This window comes from Rousettus aegyptiacus, unplaced genomic scaffold (assembly GCF_014176215.1).
Source record: "Rousettus aegyptiacus isolate mRouAeg1 unplaced genomic scaffold, mRouAeg1.p scaffold_m13_p_2, whole genome shotgun sequence".
NCBI classification, from domain to species: Eukaryota; Metazoa; Chordata; class Mammalia; order Chiroptera; family Pteropodidae; genus Rousettus; species Rousettus aegyptiacus.
This window is the reverse complement of record NW_023416295.1, coordinates 7788216-7811371: the sequence shown is the minus strand read 5'-3', so window position 1 is coordinate 7811371 and position 23156 is coordinate 7788216. Positions and strand designations below refer to the sequence as shown.

Below are 23156 nucleotides of genomic sequence, written 5' to 3'. Positions count from 1 at the left end.
AAAAAACAAAAAACTAATAACAAAGATCTAGAGAAGTTAGCAGGCCATGTAGAAAACAAACAAAACAAATATCTAATTTCCAAATCTTTAAACAAAATCTTATGTTTTCCACATACAGGACACATTCATTATTCGGAATGTTTAAATTCTATAATAACAGGAGAAAATTCCAGACACAAAATTTATCTGTTTTGATTCTTCAGTGGGCCCTTGGGAGGATGTGCTCTCTCTTATATGGCTGGAACATTCTCTCATCTCTGAGGTACAATAATACAGAAGTGACAGAAGATTGTACTTTGCCTACAAGACAAGCTTAGCTTCAAATCCTTGCTCTATCTCTCGCTAGTTTCTAGTGTTGAAAAACCACAGAAAAAAGGGAGGATAATAAAATATTTACTTTGTAGAATTTATATGAAGATTAAATAAACTGTAAAGTAAAAACATCAGAGAAAATCGAATGACATTCTATAACCTGAGTTGTAGTCTATAATGGTAAACTATTAGAACTTGCTGCTCATACGAAGGTGGCAATTTGATAAGGTTCAATCTAAATAATTTGAGATAGAATATTTATAATCAACAGCCATTTTTGAGACTGTAAAGCAAGTAAAATTCGGTTCTTTGCATGTTGCTAGTTCCTCTGCTATCCAAATCTTATTTACCTGGCATAAATATCTGTTTTCATTTAATTATGTAAACATTATTTACTGACACGAAACATTAAATTTTTTTCTAAACCTTTATTACTTATGTTTGGAACCTAATATGTGTAGGTACAGAGTGCCACCTTGCTTTTCAGAACTATAAAATATTTAATTAAGAAATGCCTTCCTTCTTATTCCCAGAAGTGTTATGACTTAACTCATCTAAACACTCACTACTGTTATGAGTGCTGACTGTTATCACATGTCATAAAACTAGTGGATGATTGAAATATACATGAAATAGAGCACTAACTACGTAGATGGAAGAAAAAAAACACTACAATTTAAAACAGGAAGGCGGACATGTTGAAAACATCAACTACTATTTAATCATTATCATTATCATTTAAGTTCCTAAAGATGAATAGTGCCATCTGAGAGAATGTACAGACCTGGAGACAACAGAGCCTCTATTACTAGAAAAAAAGATCTTGAGTCTAAATTAGTAAACACTACCTTTTACGTGCACAGATCATCTACTTGAATTCAATATATATTTTCAATTTCTCAATAGTGTATGAAAGTATATTTATTTGAGTTAGTTTTCTTTTAAACATTTTTTTAAAAAACAGTTTTTAATGCATTAATGTTGAAAAGTTAGTCAGTTAATTGACAAAAATCTTCCTCCAGGTATGATGAGACAATTCTGCTTTAATGACGGCATAGGACAAAAATGCTATAGATTTCCTAAATTAAATATAAATGTTGCAAGTTTTTGAAATTTGTAGAATTTTGTGTTTTAATTCTCCCACTAAGCTTCCAGTAAAGATTATTTCTAATTTTCACCTTTAAAATGATAAATTAAAAGAAATGTCCAACAGTTACCTTCTTAAAGTCACATATGTTTGCAGAAAGAAAATGTAAAAGCTATAGAAATTCATGTTTATACTCTGGGTAGTTCAATGATTCTGGAGTAGATGAAAAGCCATTTAAACACAAAAGTATTAGAAATAAATGACAATGAGTCCAATTTAAAAATGCAAATAATTCATTTAACTAGTATCTCTCATATTTTGGACAGGCAAACTCGGAAATAACTCTAAACGTTACCTCTCCAGGATGCTTCAGGTCTCCCTGAGCAGACACTTTGTGCCTCTTAAAGAGTTAATAGTGAAGCAATGCTGCAGTTTTGTTAGTATAGGTAAAATTTGTGAAAAACAAAAACTCAACAGCAACTACCAAACATACACATCCCAGGTGACACTATAGAGGGCAGTGGGGTGATTCCTTAGAGAATTCGGTCCTCAAAACAAGCTGCTAAGGGGGAAAAGGTACTTTTCCTTCTTTTGAGTGGAACTATCTAGCCTAACTATCCACACTGATGAAGGAAAGGCGTAGAAACGTGGTTGTCAGTTCCATTTCATTGAGTCTCAAAGAAACAATCTATTTGGCTTGTTCTAGTTTTACATAGGAAGCCATTAGCTTCAGGCAGGTATTCAAATTACTGTCCCTAGTGCTTGGTTTCCTAGGGCCCTTTAGAGACTCATTAATTTAAAATGTTCCAACAGACTGGCACATGCTGAGAAGTAACTTGCTTTTCAAGTGAATGACTGGTTAAGTCAAACCTTTAAAACTGGAATTCTGAAGTCTATAGTTTCCACATGATGAATAAATAGATAGATAAATCAATTACAGAGGGGGAAAAAGTATGTATGAGAGATAACATCTATCATAATGAAAAGAATAAAAACTAGTCTTTCATATTTGTTTCCTAGATGATTCTGATTAGTTACTAAAACATCCATGTTCCAAGAGACTTTCTACATGATAAATATCATTTTTTGTGGGCGGGGGGTGGGGTGGCGGTGCGCTTCTCGGTAAAACTGACATATATCCTGATTTCTGGCTTCTTTGTCTAATTTGCTTCCTTGACCTTTCCTCATTTAAGGTAATGACTTTTGGAAAAATAGCTTTCCTTACAGAAGTGCTAGTTCAAGCTAGCTCAGGCTGTTCACAAGATTTGGCAAATAAACCTCTGCACTTAAGCTCTGATAGAGGAATCAAGTGTTCGAGAGAAGTGACTCAGCTCTTCAAACGCTATCTATTCTCTACCACTCCAAAAAACATTGTTAGGAGTAGGGCAGGGAGCTGGGGATTTTGTTTTGTTTTTTAAGCTTCTTATTTTGGTGTTTCTGACTTTAATCATTAAAGCACCATTAATTTGGTCTCATCATTTACAGAAAAAGAAAAAAAACTAGAGAAAAGGAAAATTAAAAAATATATATATATATAGTTATTGTCTGCTGAGATTTAAAATTCCAACTTTAAATTGAAGAATACTGTGAATTGCCTATTTGTAGCTTTTGGAAAGCCTCAAAAAGACCCCTTTCTTTGTGCAAAAAGAGACAGCACTGTCTGGGTGGGCTGAACTTGGGCCATGAAGTTCAGTTCTTTGCAATGTCCAAACCTCAACATCATACTATGTCGGTTGCTACCTAATGTTTTCCCACTCGAAAGGAAAGCAGAATAACGCATAAGAAATATTTTTGGCCTTCAAAAAGTTCTTGCCAAATAAATTTTTATTTCACTGGGAGTAAATAAATATGAAAATAACGTCTAACATGTAGTGCAAAAATACATAGAAAACGGTGTTTTTAGTATTTTTCTTTTTTTGCGGTAAAGAATCATAGAATTTTACAGCAGAAGGTACATTTAAAAAATCATCTCTTATTTCATCTGTAAGGAAATCGATCTCAGATAAGCAAAACATGCCAAAAATTGCCTTCATTCACTCATTCATTTATTCATTCACTTATATTCCATTCACTCCGTCATTTAAAGGATATTTAAAGGGCAGCTAGTAGAGCTAGGGTACTGACAAACAACAACAACTAGGAGTTAGACGTGGCAATTAGCATATTGAAGTCTTACCACCCTATTCTAGGTGGGGTGAAGAGTTAAGATATAAAAAGAGATTTGACAGAAGACTGCAGAAGAAAGGGAAGGATAGAGGAGAATCTAAGACAAAGGATATGTGAGCACGTTTATTTCTTGGCGCGACCAAGTCGATGGGGGGCGGGGAGGCACGGAGTGGGTGAAAGGGAAGGGCTGGAGAGCAGAGTAACTGAAGTCTCAGGAAACTGCTGTATTAGAATCAAATGGAAAACAGAGCAAAGTGATAGTATGACCATGAGACACCAAGTCATCGACCGTGCCCTCGATCGGCTCCTGGGATTTTTGTTTGTTTGTTCGTTTCCTACTAGGGAAGGTTCATTCCTTCGGCATCGAGAGGAAGCCCCAAGGAACGAAGCTGCTGGTGGGGGAGAGTTCGAGAACTTGACTGTTGCTTCTGATGGCACCTTGGAGGTTCTTTCTCTCCACTTGCATTTGCTGTGAATGTACAGAGGATTAATGGTGGTGACAGAGGAATCTCAAGGGACAGTTCCTACCCAGAGGCTGAGGACCTGGGGCACTTTTCCTCAGCCAGTTCCATATGCATGTCCATGACGGCTGATGGCGCTGGGGCTCCCCGTGGTGGGAGCCGGGCTGCCAACTGAAAGCTGTCATTCCCATGATATCTGTGCTTCATAGCAAACCTCTGTCTCCTGAAAATGCCAACAGTAGTATTTAGGGGCTTAAGCACAATTCTTAGAGATCCCAGAATTCCGCATTACTCTACTCTCTTTGGAGACCCCAGGTGTGAGGAACAGTCAGTGTGAGTTTGATGAGATAGTTCCAATGCTGTCCCCAGAATGGATTATTTATTTTTTTTGTACAACAAATCTCCATATTCAATCCTGAAGGATAAGATGAGGGCTAAGAAATGGAGGTGCATTGATTTCTTCCCATCTTTCCTAAGTGCCACCTCTCGAAGTGATCTCTCTGGGTCCTCCTGCTATTACCTCTTTCAGGACTGGGCGCCCTTCTCCTTCACAGCAGTTTTTCTCAATTTGCGTAAACTTCATTTAATTATTTCCTGTCTTTCTTTCCCCCCAACTAGAATGTAGACTCAGGAAGAGCGGGACTGCTGTCTCTCAGTGCGCATCCAGCACCTGGCAGAGTGTGCGGCACAACAAACGTTCAGTAAATATCTAAGTAAATGAAGATGACCAGGTCACAGATAAAGATGCAGAGGTCTCGAATGGCCCGCTTTGGCCCAAGCCCATGTTATTTGGGGCTATCACTTCCGGCTCGATTTGATCGGGAGCTATGTTATCATAAATCTTGGTGTCGTGTGGTGGGAACTGCTTTCTCTGGGCACTGAGCTACAGTTCTCATTCTTTCTGACTTAAGAGCTTCTTAAAATGTTTCTTTTTCGCTTTAAATATGAACAAGAAGATAGAGTAAATAAGCAAAAAAATTATATCTCTGCCCCTCAGAGGAAATCGTATATCCACAGGGAGTAAATGCATGAATGAAAGTTTCCTTACGAAGTACTGACGCACGATAATTGGCGTAAAGCACAGCTTCGAAGCCTAAATAGGCAGAATCACCTCCATGCTCCTATGACTTGTGATGAAAAGGCCTCTTTTTTTTTTTTTTTGAATGGCTGCATGTGTGTATGTTCAGGCATATCTTTAGGTGGGTTGGCCTAGTAATAGTGCTGAGTAGTTTAGACAGTCTCATGGTTAGAAAATAAAATAAAATCATAAATCACCAGTGCTCAACAGGCACATTCGACTTGTTCGGTGGACTAAGAGAGTCACATCAAATATCCACTTTTAACCACCTAAGAATACGCTCTCAAACGCCAATGCACGACTGACAAGGGAAGCATAACCGAAAGCAGAAATTAACTTAATGTTCCACCTCTTTCTTTAAAATTATCTTAATACACCATAGATGCAGAAAATGTTCTCTACAAGTACCCTAAAAGACCTTAACAGAGCATACTATTGAAAGAATATACTAGAAATCATGTTTCAGGTAATGAAAATTATGTAAATGTTTTTAATTCATATAACTCTCATCTATTATGAACTCAAAATACCTTGACATGATATCATTGAACTTGAATGTTTTTATTGAGGTAGCAGGCAACGAAATTCTCTAACGCAAAGCAAAACCCGAACAAGGTCATGTCTTTCAAACTATGCCCTCCTCCAGCGTTCTCCGTTTTTACATGCTTTTTTGAAGTTCAAAACTTATGAGTTGTTTCGTTCATTCCTTGGGAAAAAAAAATTATTGAGTGCCCATGAGAATAATAACTGTGAAATCACAACTGCAAGGGAGAGTCCCTGCTCTTCAGCGATTGTGTGACAGAGGACATCGAAATGACAAAGGAGAGAGGCCTCCTGAGGAGGTGAACTTTGAATGAAGATCTGCAGGCGTTCGAGGTGGGTGGGGGGATTGCCTGGAGGGTGAGCGGGAGGCAGTAAGGTAGGGGAGGATGCCTGGTAGGCCATAAGAGACATTTGCCAAGGTGTTATAACAGGAGGGGGCATGGTACATTTAAGAAATCGAAAGGAAGAGTGGTCAGTCGATGTTGAAGCCAGAGGGATGAGAAGGTTTCATATTATGAGGAAATTTTAAAAACCTAATCTTTATCATTAGTGCAATGGAAAACTAGTGGAGAGAGAGCAAGACCCTCAGATGAGGGAAGGCTGACATAATCATGTGTTGTCGCCACCTTGGGCAACTATAATAAAAACCATAAACTGGTGGCTTATAAACAATAGAAATTTGTTTCCCACTTTTGGAGGCTTGGAGTCCAAGGTCAGGGAGTAAGACAGTCAGGTTCTGGTAAGAAGCCTTCTCCAGGTCGACCTTGTATTTTCACATAGCGGAGAACAGAGTAGAGGGAGCCAGGTCTCCTGTGACTCTTTCTTATAAGAATCTCAATGCCATTCATGGGGGTTTTACTGTAATGACTTCATCTAATTCTAATTACCTCCCAAAGATCTCCTCATTCCATCGCACTGGGTGCTGTGTACACTTTCAACTGATGCCGGGTTGTGAAATTGATTTTTAGTGACATAACAACTGAAGAGTTTTCATCAAATGACACTCCAAGAAGAGACTGTGTTGTTTTTGCTCCTGGCGTTCATGCATGGAGTGCCTGCAGGATTGGACCTCGGCAGTGAAAAACCCTGCTCCCGTCCAGGGTTTCTCTTGCCCTTTATGGTGAAGAAAATGAGTCGTCAGGGGAAAATGTTAATTAAATATCTCCAGAGCTTCAACACTTTGATACTTGTACATAAATTAATTGGGAAGTGTTACAAGGCAATTTACAGGCGTTCAGTAGGAACCTTCAGAACTGAAACGGTGGCAGACACTTTCTTAACGCATCATCTGGACCAGACATTCAGCCCTCACAAAAATTCTCCGAAGAAGATTCTTCTCTGATCTCCAAAATGCGTGTGAGGAATCTGACGCACAGTAAAGTGAGGCAGCTTGTGCCGAGTCACAGAGCTGCTGTGTGATCGTCAGGATAATCTCCAGTCTGTCTCAGGGGTCTGTGCGTTGCTATGCTGTCTTGTTAGCATAGCACTTATTATATGTTGTATTACATGCTATATAATATGCTATGTTACATATTGCATAACTGTCTATATTACATATGTTATCTATTTGATGTTATGCTGTTTTTAAAAGATAGTGGATGGGATAATGGTTGGGGGTTTACTATGATTAAGAATTGGATTCATTTTCAACCTGCGATTCTAGCAGTTAAAGTTTTTTTGTTTGTTTTTTTAAACCATGGCTTAGTGATAGGAATGTGATATTTACTTCCAGGATTTCAACATATGTACAAACAAATTCATGTTTTTTGAAGGTTCTCTCCAAGAGGCATCTAGTGTTGGGCTCAATAGGTAATTTGGACAAAGCTATGAAGAGCCAGAGGTAGGAGCCGAGATGGGTGTCAGGGGTTGAGCAAGGAGCTGCCCAGGGAGACGGCGAGGGGTGGGGATTACCTTGTGCAGTAGCCAAGATCTCAGGAAGTGCTCTGAGCTTGGCAGGTGACTGAGAAAGGACCACAGGAAGAGGAGACAGTATTACCAAGAACGTCCCATGAGAGGAGAAAGCAGCGGCCTCGTCTCCTCGAGTAGAGAATGGGTTAAAGCTGGTGACAAAGGCTACGTGAGTCACACTGGATTGGGGGCCGACTGGGGATAATCTTTATAGCACCACCAAATATGCCACTTTCATGTGTGTGCTTCAAATATTGTATCTGTGGATATTCTTTTCTTAGTGTCAAACTTTCTCCATAAAAAAATAATAATAGGAACAGTAACAGCGGGCATGATAGACTCTACTGTTCGTAGGTATATATGGATAGCACAATCAGGAATGAGAACTTCAGTCACCTATTTTATTATTAGTAGTCTTACTATTATTGTTACTAGTTAGACTCCCAATTTTACCTAATAAATAACAGTGTACAATACGTGATTCAAACAAGGATTTTTGTTTGGTAACAGCTGTCCTATTGGATTGAGGTAGTTATACCCTGAATGTCTGGCAAATAAAATTTCTTGGAAAATAGCATTAGCTGTGGCCACTACAAAAAAAAAAGAAAAGAAAAGACGAAGGAAAAAAAAAAACAAACGCTTTTCCTTGAATAACTAACAGATCCCGCAGGGACTGAATCTAGACTCCAGCCTTTTTAGCCCTGACACAATGGACATCATCTGGTTTCTTTCAGAGGTTAAAACTGGCACTTTCAGCTCAAAATGAGCCAATACCCAACCTGAAATGTGTTAAGTGTGGAATAGTTCATGTTTTAAATGAAATTAAAGTAATATTAGACAACTGGGTAATTTCGCAATAGAAAATCAGATTTCTAGGCATTTTTTAAAAAGTAAAAACTGTGACGATGAGCTTGCATTTCTGTACGATAATAATTCCCCAGGCCCTGTTAAGTGTGGTGTGTGCTCCCCTGTACCCCACAGACTCCACCACTTCCTACTGTATCTTGGACTCTAAGGTTTAATGGCAAATATCCTTCATCATAGTTGATTGTATAAGAATTTTTTTGATAGTAGAGAAATATGTCTCTGTACCCAGATCTGCATTAAAAATGGGAAAATAAAAAATGCCAAGACAGATTTTTAAGAAAAATGGTAGATAGCTCATTTCTTAGTGTGTACTATATCAACATGTTTATCAGGCAATGTGCATTTGTGCTCAAAAGAAACAAGACAAAATCATAAAAGAATATTATGAAACAATTCATCATAGACTACGCAGGTATAAAGACGCATGATGAAACAATTGGTGATCTATTTTAAAAAATTCGTTTTAGATATGAGTAAAACAACTGATGATTCTATGAAATTAGTTATGCTTTAGGGAAAATAACTCGTATGGGCAATTGCTCTTTACAGATGACAGATTTATTAAATAAGGTATATTGAGTGCAGCAGAAATCATGTGTTCTGAGCAGAAACAAATTTTGCAAACAAAACTCTAGCTGGAAAAAATGGTGCTTGGCATGTTGAGCTACTGCCGAGATTTTAGTGTATAATTTACATGAAACAATTATCTGTGACATCAGCCGAAAGCATAGGTTGATATCTACCTGATATCTATCTATCATCTATCTAACATCTAACATCTAACATCTAACATCTATTATCTATTATCTCTCATCTCTATCTATCTATCTATCTATCTATCTATCTATCTATCTATCTATCTATCTATCACTTACCTACCTATCTATGTAGTCCCATCTGGCTAGTGGTATTTGTTCTTAGTATTGCTGACGATTTTGATTTAACCCAGAATTTTTAGATACAGTGCTGCCGATGACATAATATCAGGAAACGAACTACACCATCTATTGAGAGAGATTAAATAATTTATTGCAGACTAGTTAAAATTTGTAAGAGATGGTATTGCTGCTGTGGTTGGTGTTATAGACATTATGAAACTAACGTACATGGTAGTAACATTTTCAAATATGTAGAATTTTAGTTTGTATAACACGTTATAAACTAGTCTTTGTTTTGGTTAAAGACTTAAAACTAGACAATGTTATGAACCTAGCAATTAACTCTATGAACTCAGAAGGTTCCTATAGCTTGAGTCAAGGCTGTGAGAACTGGATGTGAAATACTACACAGTTTTGGTGACTGTGGAGAATTTCGTTTGTTTTTTTGTTTGTTTGTTTTTAGGCAAGGCAATTTTTGGTTCACCTCACAGATTGCAAGGAACTTGTCAGTTTACAATCCCTTATTTTTTATTTTTTATACCTACAGCACCCGGTCTTCCTAGGTGGTCTCCCATCCAAGTACTAACCAGGCCCGACCCTGCTTAGCTTCCGAGATCAGACAGGATCGGGCTGTTTGATCCACAGTGGCGTGGCCATAGACGCAGAGAGTTTTAAGTGTTGGAAGACATCGACCTGTGCAGGCATTTGTGATCGCATTAAAGCCCCGGCCCCGTTAGTTGTCAGCACCACTCGTCTAACCACTGCGCAGTTATCGGGACATGTGACTTCATTGAGCCAGTCATCCTCAAATTATGTGTCTGGGGATGTCCTTTGGGAAGACACATCCTGGTCCATCTTAATGTGCCGAAATCAGTTTCTTAAATAAAAACTAACCGCATTCCTCACACTATGGTTTTCAAGGCCGATGTTTAAACTGCAAGTAAAATTAATCGACATTTCTCAATTTCTTTCTCTTAATATTTAAATCATGAAAGAGGAGCTACCAATGGCAATTGTTGAAACACAGACTCATAAGTTCTAGAATCTAGTCTACAGCCATGCTACCCTGGTCGAGCCTGGTTAGTACTTGGATAGGAGACCACCTAGGATAGGAAGATCAGCTGCTGTAGGCGTAAAAAATAAAAAATAAGGGATTGTAAACTGACAATGTCCTTGCAATCTGTGAGGTCAACCAAGGGTCACCTCGCCTAAAAATAAATAAATAAACAAGTACTAGAATCTAAAAATGATGACATTGGGACCCCAGAATTCCATAACTCTCCCAAATGTAACTATCTTAAATATAAGAAGCGTGAGTCTATCTGGGCTTGCTAATATTTGTTTTTGGAAATAGCTCTTTTCCATTATGGAAAGTAATACAAATAAATATCACACCCAGACGGAGCAGTCATGGCTGAACTTGGTATTGCACATTGCAAATTGAAATATAAAACTTGTTATTGACGTCTTGTGTATAAGACAAGGTTTCAGATTTTTAGTGTCAGATCAAATTCTTTTAACTTACAATCTACAGATTTAATGATGGAATGCTTCTAATTTTAGAGCATACATATATATTTTTTACTTTAAAGTGTTATTTTCAGTATCAGTCTTGTTCATAGTATGCTAAATATTTTTATCTCCATTCTGTAAAAATCAATGGCAAATGTTCATACTTCTGGCAGATGATGGCTTTACTCCTGATGTGTGTCACTCAAATCCATTACCTGCCTCATCCTTGTAGGCATTTGAGTGTGTGTTTCCTGATGCGTATGTTAATTGTTAATTAAAGCATGAGTTTACGAAGGGAAAGAGTATGTAGAATATGGATGCACGAGGGACCAGTGCAGAACTCTTTAAAATGCTGACATAGAGGCAGAGTCAGACAACTGACAAAGACATGAATAGCCAGAGAAATAGGCAGAAAACCAGAAAAGTGTCAGGCTGAAGAACACGAGGAGAGACAATGTTGGGAGATGCAGTCTGCCTGAGCCTGAGCATCCTTGTATGTTTTTGCTAAGCATGCCAAACATGCAAGGCCCTGGCTGCACAGTAAAAACGGATCTATTCATAGAATTGCATAATGAAAGAAAACTGATTTAAAAAACCTCAGTATCCAGCTAACACAATTTACAAAACAAAATTAAAGTCAAAGTGCAACACAGGGAGCTAGAAATCTGGGACAACAGAGGTACTCTATTTCACATGCTCTTTTAAAATCATCTTGGTTTAGTGATTGATAGGTTGTCCTGCGGGCTGCACCAGCTAACCATCAGACAGTCCATCAGTCACCCAACAGAGCAGACAGACAGACGGTCATAGAGAAACACCGTCGTTCAGTCACCAACACTCTGTTTAGAACTGTCAGTGAATTTTATTCCTCAGGTCCCCAGGCCTTCGAATGAGCATTTATGCTTTTCTCTGTTTTCTCTGTTTTCATGGTGGGGACAGGTAAGATTTCATTTGAAGAAAGATTTCTGCTAAAGAAAAAAAATTCTGATGCAGGGCATGTTCAGAGGTTGTCCATGAATTATTTACAAATTATTTACATGTGTAGTCACTGAAATTTCAGAAAGTTATTAAATATCTAAGGAGATGGAAATCTGCATTTTCCTTTGGCACTAAACTTTAAAGTGTTAACCAAGGCAGGCTACAGTAGATTGCCACTAACATTTTGAGTCCCTTAACATTTTTTTGTTCAGATATTCTTTAGTTAATTTTAGAAGATCTTTTATGTTATTATTTAGAATTTCAAACATTTTCTTTCACCTTCTGGCATTTTAGGTTTTATCCCTTTGCATTTGAATATTATGAGTTTCAGTTTTGATGAAAATCAGTCACCGGATAACATGAAGTAAGTGAGTTCTGGTCTTAAAAATCATGTAACTCTGATAGTCCTTTTTTTTAGAGATGCATTAAGATCTTTACTGTAAATATTAAACCTACTTGATGATTATACATACTTGCTTTTGGTCATATTTTTGTACCTAGCTAGAATTCTCTTCCTTTCTCTTTTATCTCTTTTGTCCAATTTATATTTTTTTCTAGTTTTCATGCTACAACTTAAAGGAAATTCACATCTTCTCTGGAATTTTCTTTGGCCGTTTAGTTTTCCCCATCACCTTCTCTGACCAGAAGTAAGTCTTCCCTCTGCTGTGGTCCTACCTTCCATCGTTCATATCTTTGCTGTGAACATCACACTGAAGTACAGTTGAGAGAATTCGAACCTTCCCCCAGCTTCATGGAGCATCCGGTGGATGCAGATTATCTAGCTTTTTAAAATTTATTTTTAAAATGTTTTAATTTAACCTTTACAAATAATATGATCATTATAATAAGTGAAAGAAAAAATAATAAAAGATATGTAAAGGTAAAACTCATAATCTCTACCCCTCCAATACCCACGCTAGTGTGGTAATAAATTTTAACCGAGTAATATGTATCCTTACACATCTTTCTCCAAATAAACATATATCTGTATGTCTGTAGATACAGATCTTTATACCTCTCTGTCTCTATTATCTTTTTTGTCTTTATTATCTATATCATCTATCAATATGTATATTTATATATACATAAATATAAGGATTTTGTTTTGCAGTAATAGAATTATAGTGTATATATATAAAACACAACCATGCTTTTTCACTTGGACATCTATATGTCTTACGATATATATGTTATATTATTGTTTTCAAACAATGGGATCATAATACATGTTGGGTTTTCCATCTACAAAATGAGAGTATATTTTCTAGGGGATCAGGAAGGGAGGCTGAGAGGAAGTATGATCTTTATTTTATTCTTTCTTCCCTAAGTTTAATTGGCCCCACTGTTTTCTCTGTCATTTCCATATAAAATCCTTATTCCTTCCATATCCTGATCTTGTGATAAAAACTTGACAAATGACATATATCTCTGTGTGTGTGTGTGTGTATATATATATATATATATATATATATATATATATATATATATAGCATTTGGACCTTGCTTTATAAAAGTGAGACTATCTTATACTCCTTTCTTTATATTTGACTTTTTTTCATTCAATGATACAGTTTACAAATCCCAGCAGGTGTAGTGATAGTTCCAGAGCCTTCTTTACAATGACTGCATCTTTTTCCGTGGGCTAACGTGGCATAATTTACCCAACCAGTCTCTCATCAGTGGGAATCACTTTGCTTCCATATTTGTTAGTTGGTTTCTGTTCTTGCCACCGTGAGGAATGCCATAGAGATTCTCGTCTTAGTTACTTTTATGGGTTCAGTTCCAAAAGGGGGCTTTCTGGGTCAAAGGGCAAATATGTAATTTAAATTTTGACAAATGTTTCAGTTTCCTATCTAAACAGGTTAGAATGATTTAAACGTCCATTGGCAATGTGTAAGAGCATCCTTTTCCTTGCGTATCCATGTCAGTAATATTATTGATATATTCAATGTACTGCATAGCGTGCAGAAGGAACTAAAACACGCTGACATAAACGACAGCCTGACCCTCCTGAGATCTTCACATGTTCACACATCGCCCAAATTTTCAGCTGTGCCATAGAGCTCTCCCAATTAAACCCAGACGCCAGCAATTACATAATTTCTGGTGCACTGTGAACCCTTTAGCCACCACGTGGTCACTCCACATTATCTGTTAAGAGGCACACCTGCTGCCCTCAGTACCTTGTGGACTAAAAGTTACATGCCTCAGCCCCCCGGAGTGACTTTGATAAATGCTGAATTTAATTGGCCCCACTGTTTTCTCTGGCAGCTACTCCTATCATCATCTAAAAATCTTTTCTTAGAGAATCAAATTAGTGACTTTGCATCTGAAGTTAGCAGTCAGAAAGTGCCATGAGATAGACCAAAGATGCATTCCCTGTGACCTGTGGTTAATTTAGGAGGGCATCGCTCTATGAAATATTAGAGACAATGTTAAGACTTTTTTTTTTAAATAATCAAAACAGGTTCAATGTTTAACTTAAAAAAATTCACCATGCAGGCAGACAAGGATCAACTTCTGGAGATTAATCTCAAGTTCAAGTTTCCATAATGAACGCCTATGACCTTAAGCCAAGCGATTGTCTGCAGTAAGGCAGTTTGTGTTTTTTGCTAATTTGAAAAGAGGTGTTAGCAAAGCAAAAATTATTATAAGTATATACAGTGATTCAAAAGTGCGTTTAAATACAAAAATATTCTATAATGGATGTTAATTGATATAATCTCAGGTCTATAATCTGTACTCTATATTAATACCCATGAGAAAATCAATCTTGAATTATTTGAAGTCTTCAGAAGTATTCCTCTGATAGTCTATGACTTTGCCTTCATTTTATTTGAGCCTGCCTGCCTTCTTTCTTTCCTTCCTTTCTCCCTTTCTCCTCTTTTTCTTCCCTTCCTTCTTTCTTTCTTCTCTTTCTTTGCCCTTTCTCCCTCACCCCCCATATCTCTCAATATGTATTCCTGCCAACCAACTTTCTGTTCAACATGAGATAACCAGTGTTATCAAAGAAAAACAAGGTGATTCTATTAAAAAGCCAAGAAAATTTTGGCTCTAAGATGGCAGAAACTGTCTCTCTCAGTCACCATTGTGTTTCCAGGGAATAGTACAATGACTGTTCAGGAAGGCTGAACGTAATTTTGAAAGCAAATTTAAATTATAGAATATCTTCACAAAATTGAATCTCAAAGATGAAAAGGTTTTAATAATACCTGTATTTTCTCTCTTGTGCCACAAATGTAAGCAGCCTTTTAGCACTTTGTCTTTTGCTGACCACAGTGTCTGTTTTCAACATTAATGGTGACTGAGTCAGGGCTCAGGAGTATATGTAAGTATACGCCCCTGCTAACTTACTTCCTAAACTCTGAGGCCCCAGAAACGGAGACGTGCATCTTCTGATCCCACCCTCTTAGAATCACCGAGGACGTGCTTCCGTTTTCTGCAGAGCTGTGAGTGTTGGATCCTCTCTCTGAATTGCAAACCACACAACAAATATTTCTCAAGGACCACCACCACAGCTTTTGTGATCTCTGATAGGATGTGATTACCAGGCTACAGAAAAACGGGATGACAAATTAGGGTTTATAGGACTAAAAATTCTGTTAGTAATTACAGCTTTGAGAAAAACAAAAGCTAGATTTATGCAGAAAGCAAAATGGTTTCCCTCTCTCCCCCGCCCCTCCCCCTAGGGCCAGATATTTAGAGAGAAAAGAAAAGGCAATATATCTGTCTCATTCTCAGATGTAAGTCAGGGGAAAATGTTATGAAACATGTAATTTCTTAGAACACTTGGAGTAGTTAAATCAGAAGAAGCTTAAGAGCTAAAGCACAAGAATAGAAGAGTTTGTGGGAAATTGTTATGGAAAGATCATTTTGATAAAAATTTCTAACAAATTGTGGCTTTAAGTAATGAAAAGCAGACATTAACCAACTAAAGTCTTGCTATTGGAGTGGAAAGTCTTTTGAACACTTGAAACAAAAAAGACCAGATAAAAGAGAAATAGGTTTGTTTTTATCTACTCAAAACTAATAAAGTGGAGAAGTAGATTTAGCTTTCAAAGTGTTAGCTATTTGCTGTAGGACAGAAGTTGGCAAACATTTTCTGTAAAGGGCCACATTCTGTAAATATTTTAGGTAAGCAGGCCATAAAGTCTTTGTTATATTTAGTCAACTTGTCAGCTCTTCTTTGGTGGTAGTATGGGGCGAGGGGGAGAGGGAGGGAGCAGCCGTAGACAATATGTACATGAATTTATTGTCCCAATAAAAATTTATTTACAAAAATAAGCAGTGGGCCAGATTTGGCCCAAGAGCTATATTTTGGAAACTGATGTTCTAGAAAATTAAGGATATGAAATCTTAAGACTTTACTTTTCCAATCAATCCTTTAACTGGCAAGGGACGTGACCATGAAGAGGTTGCTCGGCAAATGTAATTGGAGGGCCTGGTTTTAGGCACCAATTCCATCACTTTATGATCCTGGAGAAGTACTAAACCTTTCAACACCCACCATGTACATTTCTGCACTTACAATACCTATTCTGGCTACTTCCTAGGGTTTCTGTAAAATGTCAGAGAAATACTATTATTAGTGGAAGCAGTTTGTAAAATAAAACATCATAAAGCTCTCCATAGTAACAGGCGACAAGAGAACAGAAAAATTATTAGATAGACACCTAAAATGGTAGCAATAAAAAGGACGCAAATCTTTGGAATCACTAAACAATCACTTTTGTAGTTAAGGAACCCTCTGTCTCTGTATAAACAGGAACAGGCAGATTGTTCAACTGCCATGAAGTCAAAGGGCTAGAAATGGCTCCAGACAATACGGAGACAGGACAGGCAGGGCTAGGGGACTGGACTGTTGGCCAGATGGCGTGGATCTTATTTCCGGTTCCACTATTTACTAGCTTTGTGATTCAGGTAGACCATCCAAGTCCGTCTCACCTGGAGAAAATCATACTCCCAACTGTGTAGGGATTCAGTCTGAATTAATAAATCTACCCAATGTTCTTGGAAGAGATTCCTAGCAAGAAGTATTCAATACATATTAATTCTTTTTTTATTGGAAATTTTCACACAGTCATATAGGTGAAGAATGGAAGAGCCTGCAGGAGTCATCTGTGCGAATCGTCCGTGTGACACTGGGCTCTGTGCTTCCTCTCTCTCCAGGTGAGCACTTCTTTTATTAAAAGCTCCTCAGTTTGCACAGAACTCTGTGTAGGTCATGAATGCAATACTTCTTTCATTGATATAGAAAAGTTATTTCTTTGTAGAAGAATTAAGCTGCATTTGGGCTGTATTGTCTCCCTTCATTCTTCCTATATATTTCTAAGCCCAAATAAAACAATGGGCAGTGTTTTGCCATTTTAATAAGTGGTGCCTTATTAAAGAAGCTACTGGACGTAGCTTCTAGAAGGCAGTATTCACTGAGAAACTCTCCTTCACTGCCCCTTGACGGGTTGGCTGGCAAATCCATGGCCATTTCATCTTGTGAGGGCAGTGTGTTTCATTAATTGCTTCCTGGCATTAATAATTAGTGTTAAAAATTTTTAATTTTAAAGAAGACATGAGGTTAATAATAAAGTAGGCCTACAAATAGAAAATAAACAGCTACGCAATTGATTTCAAGAGAGCTTAAAGCTTACATGATTTTCCTCATAATTATCAACACATTAAGAAAACATCAGGTCCATTCGTTTCACATTTTTTTTTACATATTCACATAAATACTGTTTATTAAAAATTAATCGAGTTTTTGTTTTGTTTTGTTTTGTTTTCAAACAAATGATGTGATAAAAATTTCACGGCCCACAGGAATCCATTATTGTTGTAACATCCTAAAAAGTTTTGTGGAGCTTTGTTTCAGGCAATCTCTAAAATGTTCACCTCTGACTCATTCTGAAAAGTGCTTTCATAAACTAAAAACCCAAGTAGACTTTTCCTAAGCATACTAATTCTCCCTTCAGTTTCCAGGCTTGAGTCTAAGTTATCTGGATTTTCTCTTTCAAAGAATGTCTCTTTAGATAAATCTCTCTTTAGATAAAGAGATCTCTGCCTAAATGAAGAGTGAGAACGGATTATGACAGAGGACAACAGAAATCTTTGAAGACAAACGTACCGAAGGATGGAAAATAGTCAATAGAATTGAGTTGTCATAAGACTAGCTCAAGGCCTGTGGCATTGATTGAGACATTCCCTTTGCAGTTACTAAGGTAAATTAAAAATATGTCCCTAATTCTTTTGCTTCTTAGGTAATTCAGACAGAGTGTGCTTTCTTAGATTAAACGTCAGAAAAACAGCAGTCTGCTGAGTTAACAGAACACCATGTTGAAGGTCACTGTAAAAAAAAAAATGAAGGCAAGAAAATTATGCTGCTCTCGCTAATTAGGCAAAACATCACTTTCTTCCAATACTGCACTGTCAGGAAGGAGCATTTGAAAAGAGTCTTAAAATTGGAAGGAACTTTTGAGCTTACATAGACCAAGTCGCTTGGGAATATGTCATGACAAATGAAGTATGACTCTTAATTTTAACATCAGTTATTTTAGCCTTCATCCACCTCATTTTACTTATCAGTGCTATTACATAAACATTGCGGTGACCAGAGAATTTTCTTTGGTACAGATATATCTACCTATGAATTTATAGTTAAAAATACGTGAATATTATGGTGACTTCAAGGATATGTGACTAAATTCTCATAATCATGTTGGAACAAACGAGTGACAAAAATAGACAATCAGGTCAGCTGTGCAATTAGTATCGCAGAGAATGACTCAGTTTTAGCTTTTCACACTTATCCTTTGTCAGACCTCCTTAAATGTCTAAGCAGTTTCCAGTCAACAACTATATTACAAATCAATTCATGTAGTATCAAAGGAAACATTTACCAAAAAAGAAAAATTATTCTGTGGGCTTATTTTCAAATGAAATTCCTTAAAGTTAAAAAAAAACATAATGCTGTTTAACAAGTTTTTTAATGGCTGCTCTGGACTTCGAGTGACACCCGTCAAACGTTTTAGAATAAAATTAACCAAAGCATCTTCTGAAGTTGGACTCCATGTATTACAAGGAATTCCATTTTTTCTTTTTCCTGAAAAAATATTGGCTCTCTCTGCAAGCTTTTACTTGTCAACTTTTTATAAAACTGAGACGCTTTTCCTCAGGGACAGTGAATGCTTTAACTTTCATGAGAGAAAGTCAGCTCTGCCCTCAACAAGGCAGAATGCTACAGGATGGGAGACATAAAACCCCTGATTCTACAGTTACAAACCCAGCCTGGGTCAAAAACTCAAACTCCTCCAAGGGCTAAGCCGGTAACAAGGAGTGAAATGGGCTGGAAATAAGAAGCCGTAGTGAGTTCCAGGTTTGGGATGACAGTGAGAAGCTCTGTGAACTAGCTCCCAGTCAAACACGTAAAGCTGACAAAAACCTTAAAGGCAAATATTTTAATTCTACAGAAATTGTCCTAAGAACATACAGAAGATGAAGAAATATTTTTCAAGAAATTCTACTAAAACTCAAAACACAGAGAGGATGTGGCTTTTAAATCACCACTCACATCCTCCTTCCCCCTGCCTGCCCTCCCCCCAATTCTACTTGACAGAGAAACTCCGTTTGGGCATTTGGGGCCCCTGTCCCTTCAGCTCCCAAACGAGTCTGAATGTATCTCACTGAGAGTCAGGGACGGCCAGCGTTTCTCATCCCTTCCAGCTTCAAACTGAAGAGGCTGAACTCCCGGTGAGGGAAGCCAAGAAGCTGGGGGCTTCTTTCCTCCACGGAGCCCTACTCAGGTGCTATGCCAGGTGTGACACTATGCCAGGTGTGACAGACTGAGACTCCCAAGGGCACCGCCAGCCACCCTCACTCCAGCTAGCTTGTTGAGCAGAGGGTCTGCCCTGGGGGAGGCGGCCAAGAACACCAGAGCCGACTGCTCCTCCTGCCACACCCCTACCCCCGCCCTGCCTCGCCCCAGGACCCCCGGCTCAGAGAGTTTGTCCAGAGGAGGGGTGGCCTGTAAGAAAAGAGAGCTCAGAGGCTCCCCCCACCAAACTGAGATTATTTGAAATAGAGTCTGGGGAAGTTCAGGCTTAAGGGCATTCTCAAAAACAATAGCTCCTCTTAATTAAGAGCGACAGCCTAAACCAGAAACCAGCTGTTTGCTAGAGAGGACCAGAAGAAGAGACAGCTAAGGAGAGCCCTCCTGGGGTCAGAAGAAAACTCAATACCTGGTCTCAAAAGTCACACCTGCCTAAATTTAATTGGGTCAGGCTGCTGAGCAACTTGTTCTCCAGGGCTTTGTTAAAAATAATAGAGCAATCGGCTGGTAAATAGTGGAGTCAGGTAGGCAGAGGTGGGAGTCAGGTAAGCAGGGGTATAACACCCTTAGAAGCAGGAAGCTTAAAAGATAAATCAGGGGCTGACAGCCAGAGAGAGACCTGCTAACACCAGTGTCTTTCAAGGTGACTGTGCATCTCGGAGAAGTGACAACGAAGACTTCACAGAAGAGGACGACTCTAGTACATTCTGTTTGTTTACCACATGGCGTAAATACAATCGCTAAGCGCTATTTTGCTTTGGTGTTACCACTAGGCTCTGGCAAATAAAAATTGTGTGTTTCACATGGTGAGGAGAAAACAGACTTCCCCAATATAACCTGGCCACATTAAAAAAAATAAAATTGAAAAAACAAACAACAACAAAACAAACTCAAGAGAGGGGGAATCAGGATCCAGAGTTGCTGTGATATATTATCTAAAATGTCCAGTTTTCTGAGCTTCTAAGATGCAGAGAATCTTTTCTTACCCCTTGGAGATTCTGGCAGAGTGGTCTGCACAGTGCAAGGCCCAATAAATGTCAGCTGGATGAGTAAGTGAAATGGCCAAGGGTAAAGCTGCTTTGGCTCGATGGCAGAGACAAACCAGATCTTAATCATGTTTATACCTATGGGCAACAGAACTAGATACCTGTCAGTTATAAGGTGACAGTAATTTCTATATAAACATGCGACAATCTTAAATTTACTTAAAAAAAAAGCTAGATATCTCAGCATTTTTCAATCTTACCGATGATATAGGGTCTTCAGCATAGATTCGTAAAACAAATCTTTTATGCCTCAACTAAACATAATCTTACAATGAAGAAATTGTACCTTTCATTAAATTTTAACAAAATTTTTTTGGGAGGAGGGAGGGAGGGAAGGAAGGTCTACCAGAATACTGAAAAACTGCTGTGCGCACTATGCTAAGAGCTTGTGGATCTAGGCTTTAGACCCGGCCTCTCTACTAATTTATTCTGTAGCCTTGAGCAATCCTTCCCTTCAACACTACTTTGTTTTTTCCTTTTTTTCACCTGAAAAGTGAATGCAATGGGCAATATATCTTTCTGAGTTTTATTCCAGCTCTTGAGTTCTGCAATTTCACCAATCGAAGCTCAGTCCCTTAGTCTGGCAGAAGAGGACGACTCTAGTACATTCTGTTTGTTTACCACATGGCGTAAATACAATCGCCAAGCGCTATTTTGCTTTGGTGTTACCACTAGGCTCTGGCAAATAAAAATTGTGTGTTTTCAATGTCAAAGTGTACCCATGTGAAAGTGTTTCCTCATTGACCCATCATTGAGGGTAAAGTTTTAAAAACTAGCCTAACAATGGTGAATCAGTCCCTTTGGAATTTATATTTAGTTCAATTAAAACTACAGCTGCGGTCTTGAATTATACTAAACTGACTCAGTGGCTGCTGGAGGAATTATGTGAGGATGAGGGTGGTGGTGGTGGGGACTGGGAATGTAATTATTCACATCATTGGAAACTTAAAATGAATCTAGGAATTTGGTGCTACAAAGGGTTTCAGGAGAAAAAGATACCAGTGGCCTTTCAACTTTGCCAGGGTCCTCTTTCTTTCTTTCTTTCTTTCTTTCTTTCTTTCTTTCTTTCTTTCTTGCTTGCTTGCTTGTTTGCTTCCTTTTAATTTTTGTGTGTTAAAGAGTTAAAAGAAATATGAGGAGCTAACTAAGTAAAGTAGTGAAGTGGGCCTAAAAAGGCATCGGCAAGACTGAAAAACTATAAAAGCTCTTGATAACCAATTCGAGATGAAGAATGAAAGAGAAAAATGAGTGTTATTCTAAGGATGAAAGCCTGGGAAAATGTGTAGATTATAAAACCGTCAATAGAAATTGAAAATTTAGAAGGTAGAACACATTTTTTGGATACTTACAGTCATGTTGAATTTGGGTTATTTTTGAGACGTTCAGGTGGATGGATGTTTCTAACAGACACTTAAAAATAAGTCTATAGTCCAGAGATGGTGACCACTGGCATAGACATGTGGGCAAAGCCATGAAGTATAGATGTATGATCCAGTGAGAGAAGGGACAAGCCTTCTGCACAGACCGTTAGGAAATGCCACTTTTAAATGCCGGACGGAAGAACAGGACTAAAACAAAGAAGTAATAGCCCCAGAGTCAGGAGCATCATTAAAAGAGAGAATAACTTTCTTGAAGCCATGGAGAAAATAACTCGTTTGCAGAAGCTGGGTGGGACTATGAGTTCGGTTAGTTCTGTTAAGAGATAAGCAGTATAAGCCATGAAAGTACGCCAGTGGATTTGCTGAAAATAAGAGCAATTTCAGCAGAACGGTGAGAGAGCCAGATAGTAGGGCGAGTATACTTTTTTACTGGTTTTTAAATTTGGTGCTCAAGATGAATGATTTCACAGAGAGAGAGTGTTTTTTGCTTGTTTTGATGTTTGTTTTTTTAAAGAGGATTTCGAGAAACCTAAGTATACATGAGAAAAGAGAAGCATATATAAGTACATAAAAACACACTGGGAACTAGTACTTTTAATAAGAATGTTGCCTATCTGTTCTTTTAAGACAAAGCAATTTTGAAAGAATACAATATCGATGTAATTGATGAACTGTCAGTTCCGAGTAAAATAAGGAACATGAGACATTACAGTAATTTTCCCAGGACTTAATCTGAAAGATTTCCCCAAATTGTCTCGAAGAAGTTATGCTTAGAAGTTGAAATGGTGGACTAGAAAAGTCTGTAAGGATTTTTGAGGCAGCAGGCTGGTTCCAGGGTAGCCTAGAATAAGAAAGCAGCGTGAGCAAAGGAACACAGATGTTTGGAAAATGGAAAGCATTCTAGGAGCCCAGGGAAAGGGTGGTGGGGGCAGCAAGGGCTGATCGGGAGGCAGATTTAGACAGGGCAGAGCTAAAGGCTTTTGAACTGGATGCTTGGGTGCAAATATACCTATTGGATTAATTTTTATCTTTAGGCCTGCTCTTTCTTGGTTGGGTCTTCATGAAGTGAAATGTTTATTTACCAGAACAACAGTTTCAGCAAAAATGTATGTATAGTATGTA

General features: G+C 38.0%; 1 protein-coding gene and 1 pseudogene across 11 annotated transcripts in view; both read right to left on the bottom strand.

Annotated features, from left to right (window-relative positions):
* LOC107515045 (SPHK1 interactor, AKAP domain containing) overlaps positions 1–23156 on the bottom strand; it is a 123889-nt gene that overhangs the window by 42182 nt on the left and 58551 nt on the right. The window lies entirely within an intron of this gene.
* Positions 9839–9961, bottom strand: LOC118614716 (annotated as a pseudogene).